Genomic DNA, 15,225 nt, shown 5'->3' with positions numbered 1-15,225 from the left:
CTACGTCGTATCTATTAAGCCACAATGGTTTTCTTAGATAACTAAGCTGTTCCGTACATTTTCACATACCTGCAACGGTTTGAGCAGATATTAAAATAACTGATTACATTACCTATGTAGGTACAATTTTTTTATTGACGATTATTATTGTGAAAACAAACGGTTGGAAAACAATTCGATTCACACTGCGCCAACGTGGTGTGATATATTTTAAGTTGACTAACCTATTGTCGGCGCAAGCGGCGAGGGACGCCGAATAAAGCTTTTCCAACAAACAATAGTTCCGGCCCTTTGTCGCGCTCCGAGTAGAGTAAACATTAGTAGTTAAGGGCATTCTGGGAAAGGGAAGAGAAAATTTCAGTACCCAGCAGTAGGTATTCAATCTTTCCAAAGATAACCATAGTCAATCATGTATTAACGCCTCTCAAACATAACCTGTAAACTACTTTTCTTAACGTTACCATCCTCATTCACACGTGTCATTGAAATTCTCTTTCAAAATTACTTATTTACCTACCTAGGTGTTACACAGCTCAGAAGAAAAACAGCGATTGGGTTCACTTGCCTATTGCGGGCTTTTAAGATGAATTTTCTGATTGAATTCTTATCAGCATAAAGTAGGTACCTACTTTATGCTGATAAGAATCTCCTACCTACCTGGTAGGTCATCTATACCGGGATCCCGTTGTTTGACATATAATTATTGAAAGTCATAATGTAATGATTGTCAGATTATCATTACTCATAATTCTGAATCCGTTAACATTTCAGGATTTTCGTGAGGTTATCCTGTAGATAATTTCCCCCGATTGGTAATTTTATGTTTTCGTTTGGTGAGCTAAAACAATACATTGAACTTTATGATAAACAATAGACCCATTTATACCTATTCTTTTTCAATGATTTAAAAACTTAAAATCTTACTTACATGATGTGCATGATGTTAACTATCGTCTCCGGGTTGTGTTGTATTATAGGTACCGACTGGTGAGCTGTGCCTTTGTCCCCTGTGCTGAGGGCATTGTAGAATTCGACCACGGCTCGTGACTTAAGAGGTTACGGCCACGGCCACCTAATATCCACTTACCCCTCATTTATTATCTTTTGTTTGTTTGCTACTTGTATTTTTGTCTTTATTCAACTTTACAGTCTGAACAATCTCCGTATCTACATTTCAAATCAAAAAACAACAATTGTGTTTCGAATACGGTTTTGTTGCGAGTTGTATTAAATATGTTGAACAGAACCTTTAAGAATAACATGGTTAAGTTATTTTTCCAAGATTTTCAATATTATATACCTACCTTCCTAAGTTTTATGACTACAATGCTAACTATTGGCAAAAACTGACGACGTGACGAGATTAATAAAACTAAGTATCAATTAGGTAGACATTAAAGTAGGTTAATTAACGTAACGTACCCAACTTATAAAGTCGCGTATTCAGTCGTGGGACTCGTGGGCTGAAAGGGCTAATAATTGCGAAACAAATGCAACCCCACTCCACCTAAACCATGAAACTTCATTCAAAACGAGGAAGTCACGATCGTATAATAAATTACTGTTTCAAGATTAACACCTACTTTCCATAATAGCCGATAAACCAAATTTAGTTTTCATGTTACGCACCCTCCGTTGCTACTTATAATAAGCAATGATCAATGGCGAATAATCCCATTGTGTGACGCGCAGACAAAAAACCCATGTCTGAATTATTCCGCTACGCTCTCGCGCTAATATCTCCATTACATTAGCGCATTGTGCCGCTATCCTACATCTACATGTTCATGTAAAGCAGCCATTGTAAAGGATTACCGCCGTGCCAAAATGTTGACAGTTGTCGAATAGACAAAGAAGCAAGTGCATTCCCAAATAGCCATAATGGTTTGTGTTTATTTAATTTAAGTCGCTGGCAGCATAGAATAATGCCCTGTTTTCGCCGGCAGCACGGCAGCCTCCGACTCCGAGCGCCTCAGGGCAATAAAATTAATGAAGCGTGGAGATGGGACCATTTTACTTGTATTATTCGTCTCCTGCGGGCTGAGACTGGAGCGAATGTCCATTAGTTCTGTTTTAACATGTTAGCGAGGCTGAAACGTTGTAAATGCGATTTACTTTAGAGAGAGGGTGGAAAAGTAGCCGGAGAGATTCGGTAGCGATCGATAGCCGATGCGATCAGAAACCGTCTCAATATTTTAAGTGCACTTTAGGGTCGTTTAGGATTGTGTTTCGGCAATGTTGTCTTCATTGTGTCATGCCCTCATGCCTATGTCAACGAAGCCTCCTTCTTCATAATAACGATATAAAATCCTTGCTGTAGGTACCTATGAATTAGTTTTAACAACTACATAATACAATTTTAAAATTTACTTATGTATGAAAAATTATGTCCAGTAATACTTATCGTTTGAAGAATATAAATTTAGATACACCAATTTAACACACTTTACATCAAATTTCTTATCATGTGCGCGACCCTTGCATCAGAAGTTGAAGCAAAACATGAGAACAAAGTCATATTACAAATAATATACATACTACATATTACAAACGAATGTTGAATTATAAGCGCAAGATAGTTCGCTGGATTTCTAAATGCAATATTGTTAATATACTCGTAATAAACACCATTTGCTTGTGTTGGCGCTAGTAACTCGGAAAACACGGCCTCTTACTAACTTAGTAGATCTTTAACCAAGAAACCCAGTGCTTTTTATCAAGTACTTATATATTTAATACTCGAAAACCGGCGGTTGCAGTGAACAATACGCACTCGATACATCAGCGCTCGAACAATGGCAGCATTAGCGGGCATTAGCGACTGATGATGGCGATCGCGGTTGCGCGAGCGTCAAGTTCTTTGCGATAACATCTTAATCCGCAAATTTTACTCAACCCTAACACGAGTACACGGCCGTTGTTATCGCGTGTGTGGAGAGGGCTTCTGTTTGCCCATATTTTATGGCTCCTCTACGCGATGTGTGATAAAATATGGTAATGCGTCCCTTGGACTGGCCTACGCTGGGCCATCGTGCAGTAGAGGAGGCATTAAGCCCGCTTCAAGTCCAGTGCGACATGACGTGTTAGGTTGTTACACCAATGAGGTCAAAAACTAAAAAAACCGGTCAAGTGCGTGTTCGTTTAACTCGCGCACCGAGGGTTCCGTACAAACTTTCAATTTTCTAATGTAAATAGAATCACGAAAGACTTTTGACCAGAAATATACTAAGCGTAATTGTGTACAGCGCCATCTATCGGCAAATGGGCTAACTAATTTCTGCGACCTGTATGTATGTATGTTGGTTTTTCAGGGATAATTCCTTATCATGTGAACCGATTTCAACAATTTTTGTTTTATTTGAAAGGTGTTTTTACTGTAATCTCATAGACATTTCAAGTATAACATACACCCTAAATGGGCTTAAATTGCAAACTAAATTAGAACATGTTTTTCATTTCTATGAAAAACAAATAAAAAATTGTTTTGTTATGTTCAATTCGAGCTCTTTCAAATGATATCCCATTCGACCTAGTAACTAGATTTTGCAATTTTGCCCCCTTTATATTGGGCATTTTTCATAATAAATAAATAAAATTACGCTTCCAATGTGTTTGGGTTAGCGTTGTTCATAATCATAACTATTCCAAATTTCAAATCGATAGCTTCAGTAGTTCTCGAGTCGAGATATTTAGCAATGTGACAGACAGACAGACAGACAGAGTCGCACCATAAGGGTTCCTTTTGTACCTTTTTGGTACGGAACCCTAAAAACGTAAAATAACGCAAAAAGGCGGAGTTAATGTAGGCACTTTCCTGCAGCTGTTTTTGTCATAGGCGCCTTCCGACATCCGATATCGGAAAGGCGCTTCCGATAAATTCAGCCATGGCGGAGCCCCCCGTCAACTGTCGGACCGATAATATTTGTTTGTGTGCGTACTCGTATGTGTAGGCATATAGTTTATCGTAATCTGCGTGACCGGCGCTAAAGACGTATCCCCGCAACCTACATCCGATATCGGATCGGACAGTGTGAAAACGCTCTAAAAGTTGATTTTCCTGTTTCTGCGGGTTATCGGGGTCGTATTATTAATTTTTTTTTGTATTGTTTTCCAAAAAATATGTTCACTTCTGCTAGTTAAAGGGCGAACAACGGTGCACCTGGTCGCCGGATACGTCGTCACTGTCGCCTGGTCACACTTTAAAAAACCGGCCAAGTGCGAGTCGGACTCGCGCACCATTACGTTACGGTTCCGTACCATTACGGAAAAAAACAGCAAAAAAATCACGTTTGTTGTATGGGAGCCCCATTTAAATATTTATATTATTCTGTTTTTAGTATTTGTTGTTATAGCGGCAACAGAAATACATCGTCTGTGAAAATTTCAACTGTCTAGCTATCACGGTTCATGAGATACAGCCTGGTGACAGACAGACAGACGGACGGACAGACGGACAGCGGAGTCTTAGTAATAGAGTCCCGTTTTTACCCTTTGGGTACGGAACCCTAATAAGTCATTGTATGAAATTTTATCGCGTCAAACCCGCGTTTTTTAGTATGTTTTGGTTTTGCCCTTTGGGTACGGTACCCTAAAAAGGGTCTTCGTATTAACCAACTTTCCAAAAATACATTTTAAATATTTAATACATATACCTAGTTTTTGGTTATTTTTATTGTGTAATTTTTCTTTTTAGGTAGGTGCAACAGATATTCGGTATTCGGCCGAAAAGTATGCCACATTTGGCAGAATACCGAATATTCGGCAAGGTGGCCGAATAGGCATTCGTGGCATCTCTAGTAAAAAGTACGTGTTACAGCAGTTTTTCTAACAACCCTTGTATTGTAATTGTTATCCCCTGACTTACCTTACAGAACAGCAAAACATAAGTTGATTGACCCAATAGCACTAAATATATTAATTTACCTAACAAGAAGCGGTCTCGCCACTAATACACAATGGTATCGGCGGGCGCTAAACCGTCGCGCTCATTACACGAGCATTTGCTGCCACCATTAGCATATCAAACGTTATCTGATGTGAACGGCTGCCTTTGCCCACTGCAGGACGGGTATTCTCGACGCCTTGGCGAACCAGTTACAATTGACAATTGAATAAAATATGTAAAGTATTGTCTAATATTGTAGTCGGAAATTTGACAGCTGAAGCAGAGGAAGCTTCAGCATTTCCCGATCTCATAATTCACAATGTTGAGCCCCTGAGTCTTATTAACCATTAGGGTAGTGTAACGCTTGGGTAAACCAAATTCGTAACATCTACCATCTTCCTATGTTTATTGCGGCTCTCTTTGCCAGATACTAATCAATATACTTACTACCTATACCTAATAGTCAATGTGAAAACAGACCCATATTCAAGCAGGCTATGACACCCAGCATCTATAGGTACAGTCGAAGGCAAAAATATCGGTCCAGACCAATGGCTCAAAAATATGTGAACACGACTTTATTGTCTAAGGCAGCGGTTCCTAACCTGAGGGTAATTACCCCCGTGGGGTTAAAACTCGCATTTTACGGGGGTACTATAAGAAAAAATATTGATGATTATGGAGAAGGGGTAAAATCGAGTTCCCTAGTTAGTCAAAGGGGTCACAGTACTAAAAAGGTTAGGAACCACTGGTCTAAGGTGTAAGAGCGTACACATATGTATTTTTGAAACTTTGGGAATGTATATATATTTATGCCCTTGACTGTACGTGTATGTGATACAATCTAGAATAGGCTTGTTGGCACATGTTGAATTTTATAACTAAATCTAGTTAAATAGATAGAAAATGAGCAATTTATCACAATAAATTGAAAACTTAAAAAATATATGAGAAAAAATATTAAAAAATATTTGTATTGCTTTAAGACAGTGGGTCCCATACAGACATTTGATCATCAAAACAAACCTGATCGACTGATACAATAATATAAATTTGTCAAATACCCTATTCCTACGATCGATGTTCTAAATTGTCAACTTTTTCAAACTTTTAAACGTAGCATTGTAGGTAGGCCAGCACCTAGACAAATAGATGAAAAACAACCAATTTGGTTTTATATGAGAATGATAAAGTTTTATGTGGCTAATACATAACAACAATAGGCGGAAAGCCCGCCCAGAGCTCGGGGGTTTAGTGCGTCCGATTTCCATACAAAAACTTCTATTTCCCGGACTAAATGGCACGTGAGAGGACATAAAAATGCGGGGAGACTACCTACGCCCAGTGCTTTGTAAATAGTTGCTTTTACTCGTCGTTTTGCTCATATGCAAATCGAAGAGTAGGTAAGCATAGGTAAATCGTAATCCAAGCGGGAAAAAAAGTTCCTCAAGTGAGGTTGTAAATCTTATTAACTCCGACTAGCCTCCTTTTATGCTTGATTATGATTAAATTAATATTGTCACCACAGCAGCTCGTAAAAGCTCTCTTTATTCTTCAAACACTGATCAGAAAGTTGTATTTTTTCACAAAAGTGGCAAAGTAATTGGATGCAAATGTTACATATTGTTTAGTGTTGTTTTGATTTGTAATTTTTTACAATTTGCAGTTTCGTCACGTTGGTGCACTGAAAAATTTTGTGTTTTGAAAAACACATAAACCCTGACAGTGCTCTAATTCCACTTTTCGAACTCAAAATTAAAATTTTGGAGTCTTTCGTTTGCTCGGGTATCAACAACAAATTTGCCCCCTTGTAAAAATATTACTATAGCGTTGGATGGAAATCCATTGACTGAAAGTGAATACTGCAGTCTACCACTTGTTGAAAACTCGTGTCACGCGTGTCACATTATTGGAGAAATATAAAAGAATAATTATATTTGTAGAACTGAAGCATCAAGCAAACCTACGTATTCGGTAAGACAGTATTTTATATATTTCTTACTTTACTCTTGCTTAGCTCCTATTGAGAACGGGTTGTGAAAATGCTAGATTATTGACATCTGTATCGGTGCTATTTTGTTATTCGGATAAAAAGTTGTAAAGCAAATAATACGGTAGGCGGGCGAAGTTAGCCGCTCACGTAAGCACACATGGCACATGGATGGAGCGCTACCGCGATCCCACTACACCACATGTCAATTCGACATCGAGCCTTGCGACTTGTGCCATCTCCCGAGGAAGTGATTTGTCAGAGCCGCCCCCTCTCGATTGAATAATTCAAATAATCGAGGTATTTATATGTAAATAGCGGGACACATCTCCATACGAAAGGGCCGATCGGTACATAAATTTGGCAAGACGACGCGAAAACTGCGACGCACCGCCGATCTGATTTATTCGCCAAGTTTTGGAAAAAGTGGCGTGCGTCAGGAAATATTTGTCTAATCGCATTTATTACCCTCGACCCGGGATTTTGCGCCCCGGGGCACATCAGGGGCGAACCTAGATCCGCGCTTCCATCACATAAAAACAACTTTATTACTCTCATAGTCTTGGGGGAAACTTTATTTTCGCTAGCTATTTGCGTACTTAAGTAGTAGATAGGATTCGCTTGGCTACATGATTTCTGCTCCTTTTGCTTCTGAAAGACAATACAAGCACCCTCATGTTTTTCGTTGCATTCTACGCCCTCTACGCCCACGGGTATGATACACTACCGAGTGCGAAAGTCTTAAATTAGCACATAGAAACTTATCTTCTAAGAACTTAAACTTTAGTTGTCTTAAACGTCTTATAAATAGTATGTGTAGGTTTTTCCTAATGCCAACATTCGAAATACCTATATGTAAGCAGAATATGAATATAAAATTTGAGAGGTATACAATCTGTTTGGAGGCCCAGATGATTGTAGACAGTTTTGGTTTACGGCGCAACAACTTTGTGGTACGGATGGCAAGTACATTTTAGTGCAATTTACAATTTATTTTTCCCCTCACTAGCTCGGAAAGCCGTCTTTTATCCTTTAAAACAAGCGGGGAAAAACGCATTTTATCCACTAGTGGGGAAAGTTATTTGACCTTGGATGGCGTGTTTAAGTAGCTTTTGACAGATAACAAAACGAAAAACGTTCATAATAATGGTTCGTTCGATATTACCTAAATGATTAAATAAATGGTTTGAGAATTTAATAAAAAATAGCAAATGTAGGTAGCTTTATTTAATGGTTTTAAGTCATAAACCTTAAAATTCCATAAAAAATATTTGTTTTTTTATAATGATGTTGCATATAACTTAACGCACAAGTTGAGTTGATGCAATTTCAAAACGCATCGTCAGAAACGTCAACATTGTCAAGTGTCAACAAAAATTTTACTTTAAAAGTTCTCACTTGGTCCTCACCGACTCCGACTCACGTAAAAATACACAACTTCCAGGGTTTTCTCTAATAATATCGTAAAAAAAGTGCGAGTCGGACTCGCGCACGAAGGGTTCCGTACCATTAAGGAAAAAAACAGCAAAAAAATCACGTTTGTTGCGTATATATATTTGAGATTCTCACAATGAGCTCTTTCCTTTGATATTTAACACGATCTAGTTTGAAAAACTTTATTTTTATATTTTTCTCATTTACCCCCCAAAAGTGGCCCCCATGAATGTTTGTAAAATGTTTGTAAACTTCAGTCTCATGAACTCGCGCAACAAGGGTTCCGTACTTTTTAGTATTTGTTGTTACAGCGGCAACAGAAATATCATCTGTTCATCATAAATCATCTGCGAAAATTTCAACTGTCTAGCTATCACGGTTCATGAGATACAGCCCGGTGACAGACAGACGGACAGACGGACAGCGGAGTCTTAGTAATAGGGTCCCGTTTTTACCCTTTGGGTACGGAACCCTAAAAATGAGTGCTTCCAGTGATGAAGATGATCTAAAGAAACGCCTGTGGATGTTGCACTTTCCTCGCTATAGTGAGGCGAAAAGTTTTGTGTTACACACGGGTGCAAATGTATTTTACTTCTCGTGTGTTGAAATACTCGTACGCTCAGGATTCTATTTTAGAACCACTCGCTTCGCTCGTGGTTCAACTATAGAATCCTTTCGCTTGCTCGTGTTTCAATTCTACACTCGCGGGTAAAATACAACTTTGCACCCTTGTATAACAAATAACTATTCCTAATTTGTTCCCGCAGTTCCAAATTTTCACGTAATTGTCGTCATATTCCTTTATTTCTCTTTAAACTTATATTCATTATTATCAACACATTGGAATTAGTTCTTTGTATATAATATGTGTATCCAGTGGAATAATAGTTGTCATCTCTGTCGTATTACCGTTTCGCGGTAAGGAATTCATATGTTCGTGGCACTCTATTACTCATTGGATAGGAAGCGTGGAAGCTCATCAATCATTTCGGTAGCGAGTAGCGAGGCAAGCAATAGGTACGTAAATTGTTAATAATGGGATGGTAACACTATTGTTTATTATTTAGGGCATTCATACCTGAATTATGAATAATTAGTTCGTAATTTGCTGCATGGTAGCATTCGTAATTATGGTTGTTGGGCTAGCTTTTCGGTGAAGGAAAACATCGTGAGGAAACCTGCATACATCCGCGAAGAATTTCAAAGGTGTATGTGAAATCCCCAACCCGCATTGGGCTAGCGTGGGGAATATAGCCCAATACCAATCTCGAGCTCGAGAGGAGGCCTGTGCCCAGCAGTGGGAGTAGTGGGACGTATATAGGCTGAAATATTATTATATTAATTATGGTGTTTTTTTTTTAGATTTAAGTAAGAAAGGAGAACCAACTAGGAAATATTTATCTTTCACTATATACTCAATTATCTTTGGTAAGGTAAGGTGGGGTAAGACTAACATAGTTTATTTTGCCCGGGACAAGACTAACAGTACCGTAAAACCTCCCAACTATACTCCAAAAGCTCCCAACTATGTTCCAAATTTAACTCTAATATCTGCATTCAAGTGTGACTTTTATTTGATTTTTTTAAGTTTGAATGCAAAATAGTTTTACAATGATGATTCCATACAAGTGATTAGTCTTATCTTATCCCGGTGATAGTCTTACCCCACCTTACCTTATATATAGTGTCTACAAGTTGTCTTTAGTTCCCCACCTAACTACCTTTACGTTTATAAAACACCATTCGCCAAGTTCTCGGTTATGGCGCAAATAAATGGCTTTTCGTTGAAATATCGGGTTATATAGAGTAGAAATATGTAAGCGAGCAACAAAACGCACTTTATCAGGTGGCAGGCGCTTTATCCTGCTAATGACCAACCCCTCTCGAGTAATAAAAGTCTGGGAAACACGCCCCGCCGCCCTTGATCCTTTTGCTTTAATTTAAGCTCTTCAATTGACTTTCAAGCGCCTAGATACAAAAACAAATACCTAGGTACGGGAAAACGATGAAATATAAAAATATTTCATCGTTTCCACCACCGCTTCGTACCACACCCGCTGGTAAAGGCCTTCTTAATTGCCAAAACCTAATGAGAAAGTTGTGTTTTATCCACGAGAGTGGCAAAGTAAATTAAAGAAATTTGGAGTTGTTTCCTTATGCTGGCTGGTAGAGTTGACTTTTAATGATGAATTTGAATAATAAATATTTAACAAAAATAATTTGTATTTGATTTAGTTTGATATTTTACAGTTAGTAAAATACTTACTATAACCTCGGGGTGGTGTGGTGAAAAACTGTGTTTCACTCGATGGCAAAATTTGTTTTACCCTTGTGCCTTTAAGCCAAACACTGCCAAACACTCGCAATGCCCAAGAATCCACTTTTCGAACCCCTTACTACGCTCGTGGTTCAAATTTGGAATCTTTCGCTTGCTCGGGAATCTATATTAGCACGAGAGGTTAAACAACTTTGTCCTCTTGTAAAACAAATAACTAATTTTAGTTGCGATGATGGTATCATCATCTAAGGGTGACTAAGGGTTAAGAAAATAAAAAATCGGCCAAGTGCGAGTCGGACTCGCGTTCCAAGGGTTCCGTACATTACACAATTTAAACAATGTATTTTTTATGTGAAATGTCTTTAAAAAACCCGTATGGGTCGGATCAAAAACTAAGTAATTAAGTCCGACTCACGCTTGACTGCTCATTTCTAATGGGTTTTCCTGTGATCTATAGGTAAAGATCTATTTTGTGTATTTTTTTCATAATTTTTGACCCAGTAGTTTCGGTGATAAAGGAGGGGGGGTGATGGTCAGTTTTTGCCTATTTTCTTGAATAACTTCTAAACTCCATACTTTAAAATTATAAAAATTTGATATGTAACACAATATAGTTTGAAAAACTTTATTTTTTAATTTTCTCATTTACCCCCCAAAAGTGGCCCCCGTCTATAAAATTCATTTGTTTACGTTACATGTCCGTCTTTGGGTTACAAACTTACATATGTATACCAAATTTCAACTTAATTGGCCCATTGCCATTAGTTTCGGAGAAAATAGGCTGTGACAGACGGACAGACAGACGCACGAGTGATCCTATAAGGGTTCCGTTTTTTCCTTTTGAGGTACGGAACCCTAAAAATATCGCAACGTGGACATCCTAAAAAGCTTACAGAACCGGATGTCCGAAATGGGAAAGTACCAAGGAGTATCGAGTCTAGTTCGTGCCCAGCGAAGCGCGGCCGAGAATTAGCGGTGGCGGGAAAGAAAAATGATTGTGACAGTCCGGCGAGCACCACTAATGGAGTCTGCGTCTGCGAAATATTCTCACTTAGCCGCGGTGCTATATAAACGCGCCTTTACCAGCTTGCTCGATAACCAATTTACAGCGTACTTGCAGGGAGTAGGAGCTTTATTATCGAATGACCAACATATCAAAATGATACCGAAAACGAAACGGTGAAGTGCCTTCGCTGGCTCTAGAACACGCCTACATGTGTGTGAGGACAACGGGTTGGTAGGGTAGGACGAGGACGTCTGAAACACTTGTTTAACCACCTGTAACTATTTTATTTTTACAGTTAGAAGGGTACTCCCAATTCATTCTACCTACAACCAGTCACTGAAACAGAAATTCATAGTATCATACGAAACTTGAAAAATAAGAGTAGCTTTGGACATGATGAACCCTCCCGTCCTTATTTAAAAAGTGTGCAGACGAACTCTCCGAACCCTTAGCCTTTCTGATAAATCAATCCTTTTCCTAAGATATAGTCCCAGATTCACTTAAATTATCGATCAATAAACCCATTCACAGAATAGGTAGACATACTCACTGTAACAACTATCGTCCCATCCCATAGCTGTCGACTGTGTTTGACGACTGTCGACCGGTCTGGTCTGGCCTAGTGGGTACTGGGTATAGTGGGTAGTGACACTAGTGACCCTGCCTATAAAGCCGATGTGCCTGGGTTCGAATCCCTGTAAGGGCATTTATTTGTGTGATGAGCATGGATTTGATTTGATGTGTGATGAGGATGGATTGTTCCTAAGTCTTGGATGTGTTCTATGTATTTGTATATTATATACATATATCGTTGTCTGAGTACCCGCAACACGAGCCTTCTTGAGCTTACTTACTGTGGGACTTAGTCAATCTGTGTCAGAATGTTCTATAATATTTATTTATCAACTGCTGCGGCTGAGCACCCTAATTATATATTAGAGTGCTCAGCCCTAACCTATTCATATTGAATTGGTATTATATTGGTGCTGAATTATCATGCACGAACATGATACTACTTATATATTTGTAGCGTTAACGAGACCTATCCGGCCATGTACAGATGATTTAAATTCATTTACAAGTCCTGTTTGTTGTAGTTAAGTCCCCGGCAAGCTCGGTTCTCTATATACAAACGTATTACGCTCTCATTTTAAAACTACTATATAGCTAGATTGCTCTGAAACTTTGTACTTACAATGGGATAAGGTATATCTAAGGCTTAGAATGCACTGCGGTTTTTTTCTTGCGGTTTCAGTTTTTTAAGTGCGTTCGCTTATAAAGCATGCCGTACGTTACATTTTTTGCGATTGCGGAACCGCTTTTGAAAAAACCATAATAGGGAATAAGTAATATACCAAAATTAGGTATATTGCTTATATGATTTTGTGAATGAAGGCGAGTAGATAACAACACCATCTTTAAATAATAATTTTCTTTAAATATTAGGATATTACGAGTATAATTTAAGTAAAAGAATAAAAATTGTTATTTGGTCATCAGTTTCCCAACCTAATTGACAGTAACTAATCGTAGGTAATACAAAACCAACATAAGTATGAAACGTAACACTAATAGCTAGATTTAAGCATAAAATAATCCTAATGTTAAAAACGATCAGATAGCGATAATAGAAGCGTCGCGACTATCTGGTGCAGGCATCTATAATCTAAATCGAGATTGTAATACGCCAGGGGTAATTCGAGGCAAGTTGAAAAGCTCACAGCTCCACCCCACCAATACAATACAACCCCTCACAAATTAAGTGTAAAACAAACCTAATGAAATTTAAATATCTCTTCGGCGACGCAATAACTGCACAAATAAAATCATGTCGCGGGGGAGAGTAATCGCTTCCATTGTGTACACATTGTACCAAATTATTCCGCCGGGGGTTTTACAACCTTGTCACAGTAATATATTACTCATCTCGCCCGTAGCGCTCTCTAGCTCGGCGAGTTCCCGCGAGCGACAAGGTGTCAGGGGTTGGGGATAACGTAAGAAGGGGCGGAGATACTCTCCAGACAGTAATAGGCTCCAGGGGTGATACACAAACCTCTCATTGTTGGCTTGTTAGCGGATTACTCGGAGTAACGCATTTAGCGTAGCGTAGGTATGTGGAGGCAATCTACTTACTGCGGTTGTACTTGTTATCGACTTAGCGTAGGATTGGGGCGTCTTTAAGCCAATCTATGCATAATTGTAACAAAATTGGACGGGTTACACATTGGTGGAATATTACCATTGAAAATTACTGTGACAGAGAGTTTTGCAAGCATTAAAAATATTTAATTGTATCTTATACAATAAATAAAACCGGCCAAGTTTGAGTCGGGGCTCGCGCACGAAGGGTTCCGTACCATTACGCAAAAAAACGGCAAAAAAATCACGTTTGTTGTATAGGAGCCCCACTTAAATATTAATTTTATTGTTTTTAGTATTTGTTGTTATAGCGGCAACAGAAATACATCATCTGCGAAAAGTTTAACTGTAGTAGCTATCACGGTTCGTGAGATACACCCTTCTATTCTTAGTAATAGGGTCCCGTTTTTACCCTTTGGGTACGGAACCCTAAAAACTATTTTAATTTAAAGATTAAGGGTTTGTATTTGTAGGTAAATCCCCAACATCGTGACACCTATCATCAAAGTCTAACAGGAAAGACTACCTAGTCTTTCCTGTATACCTATACAGGTTAGCTAAAAAATAAGTGCGTTCCCGTTGCCAAGGAGGTTTTGGGACAATACTGAGCAACTTTTACTATGGGACCAACCACGAAATCGCAAATAAAAAATTTACCCCCATAGAAAATGGTCCAGCCAAAATGTATGAAACAGTAAAATTTTTTTTCGCGATTTCGGGGTTGGTCCCACAGTAAAAGTTGTTTAGTATAATCCCAAAAACCTCCCTGGCAACAGGAATGCACTTATTTATTAAAAACTAACAATTATGCTATTAAAAAAATATGCACATTAAAAGTCACTACAACCAGAAATAATTGCAGCCAATAAAAACGAGTAGAACATTATTATTCTAGCAGATTGACTCGAGTGGTACCCAAACGAGTCTTTTAAAAATACGTTCCGCCCCTCAAAGGGAAGGATACTAATTTTCTTCTCAAGTTTAAAAGAAGCTTCCTTTCAAGAAGTGGAAAAAAGTTACAATCGAAAAGGAAATTTGCGTTTTAAATCCTCTAATGAAGCCGAGAAGTTTGTAATGGAGGGGCGAAAGGCTGCGGGCAAATTGAGGAAAAAACTTGAGGCATCTGCATAAATACGGGTCGGTAGGTACCTACTGGAGCTGGAGACGCGCTGACCACCCGTCGACCTTATTGTGTAAGGCATAAGCTCTGTAAACAGTAAGATACTTCGCCGTAGTATGAACGCTAGAATAGGCGCCTACTGCAGTCGATGAAATTAGTAAGTAGGTATTTTATTTATTTTATGGCTCTGTAAAAGAAGCAGTAGTTATAGTAACAAATATGCACCAAGTATTTAATCGATAATGTTACTGGGTTAAGTCAAAATAAAATAGGTACCTTTAGAAACCAAACCACTACATAACAAGTGACTAGGTATCGTTGATGTCCATGATGACATAATCTTTATGCGAAATACTTCTTAATGTTTACAAAA

This window comes from Cydia strobilella, chromosome Z (genome assembly GCF_947568885.1).
Source record: "Cydia strobilella chromosome Z, ilCydStro3.1, whole genome shotgun sequence".
Classification (NCBI taxonomy): domain Eukaryota; kingdom Metazoa; phylum Arthropoda; class Insecta; order Lepidoptera; family Tortricidae; genus Cydia; species Cydia strobilella.
This window is presented reverse-complemented; position numbering follows the sequence as displayed.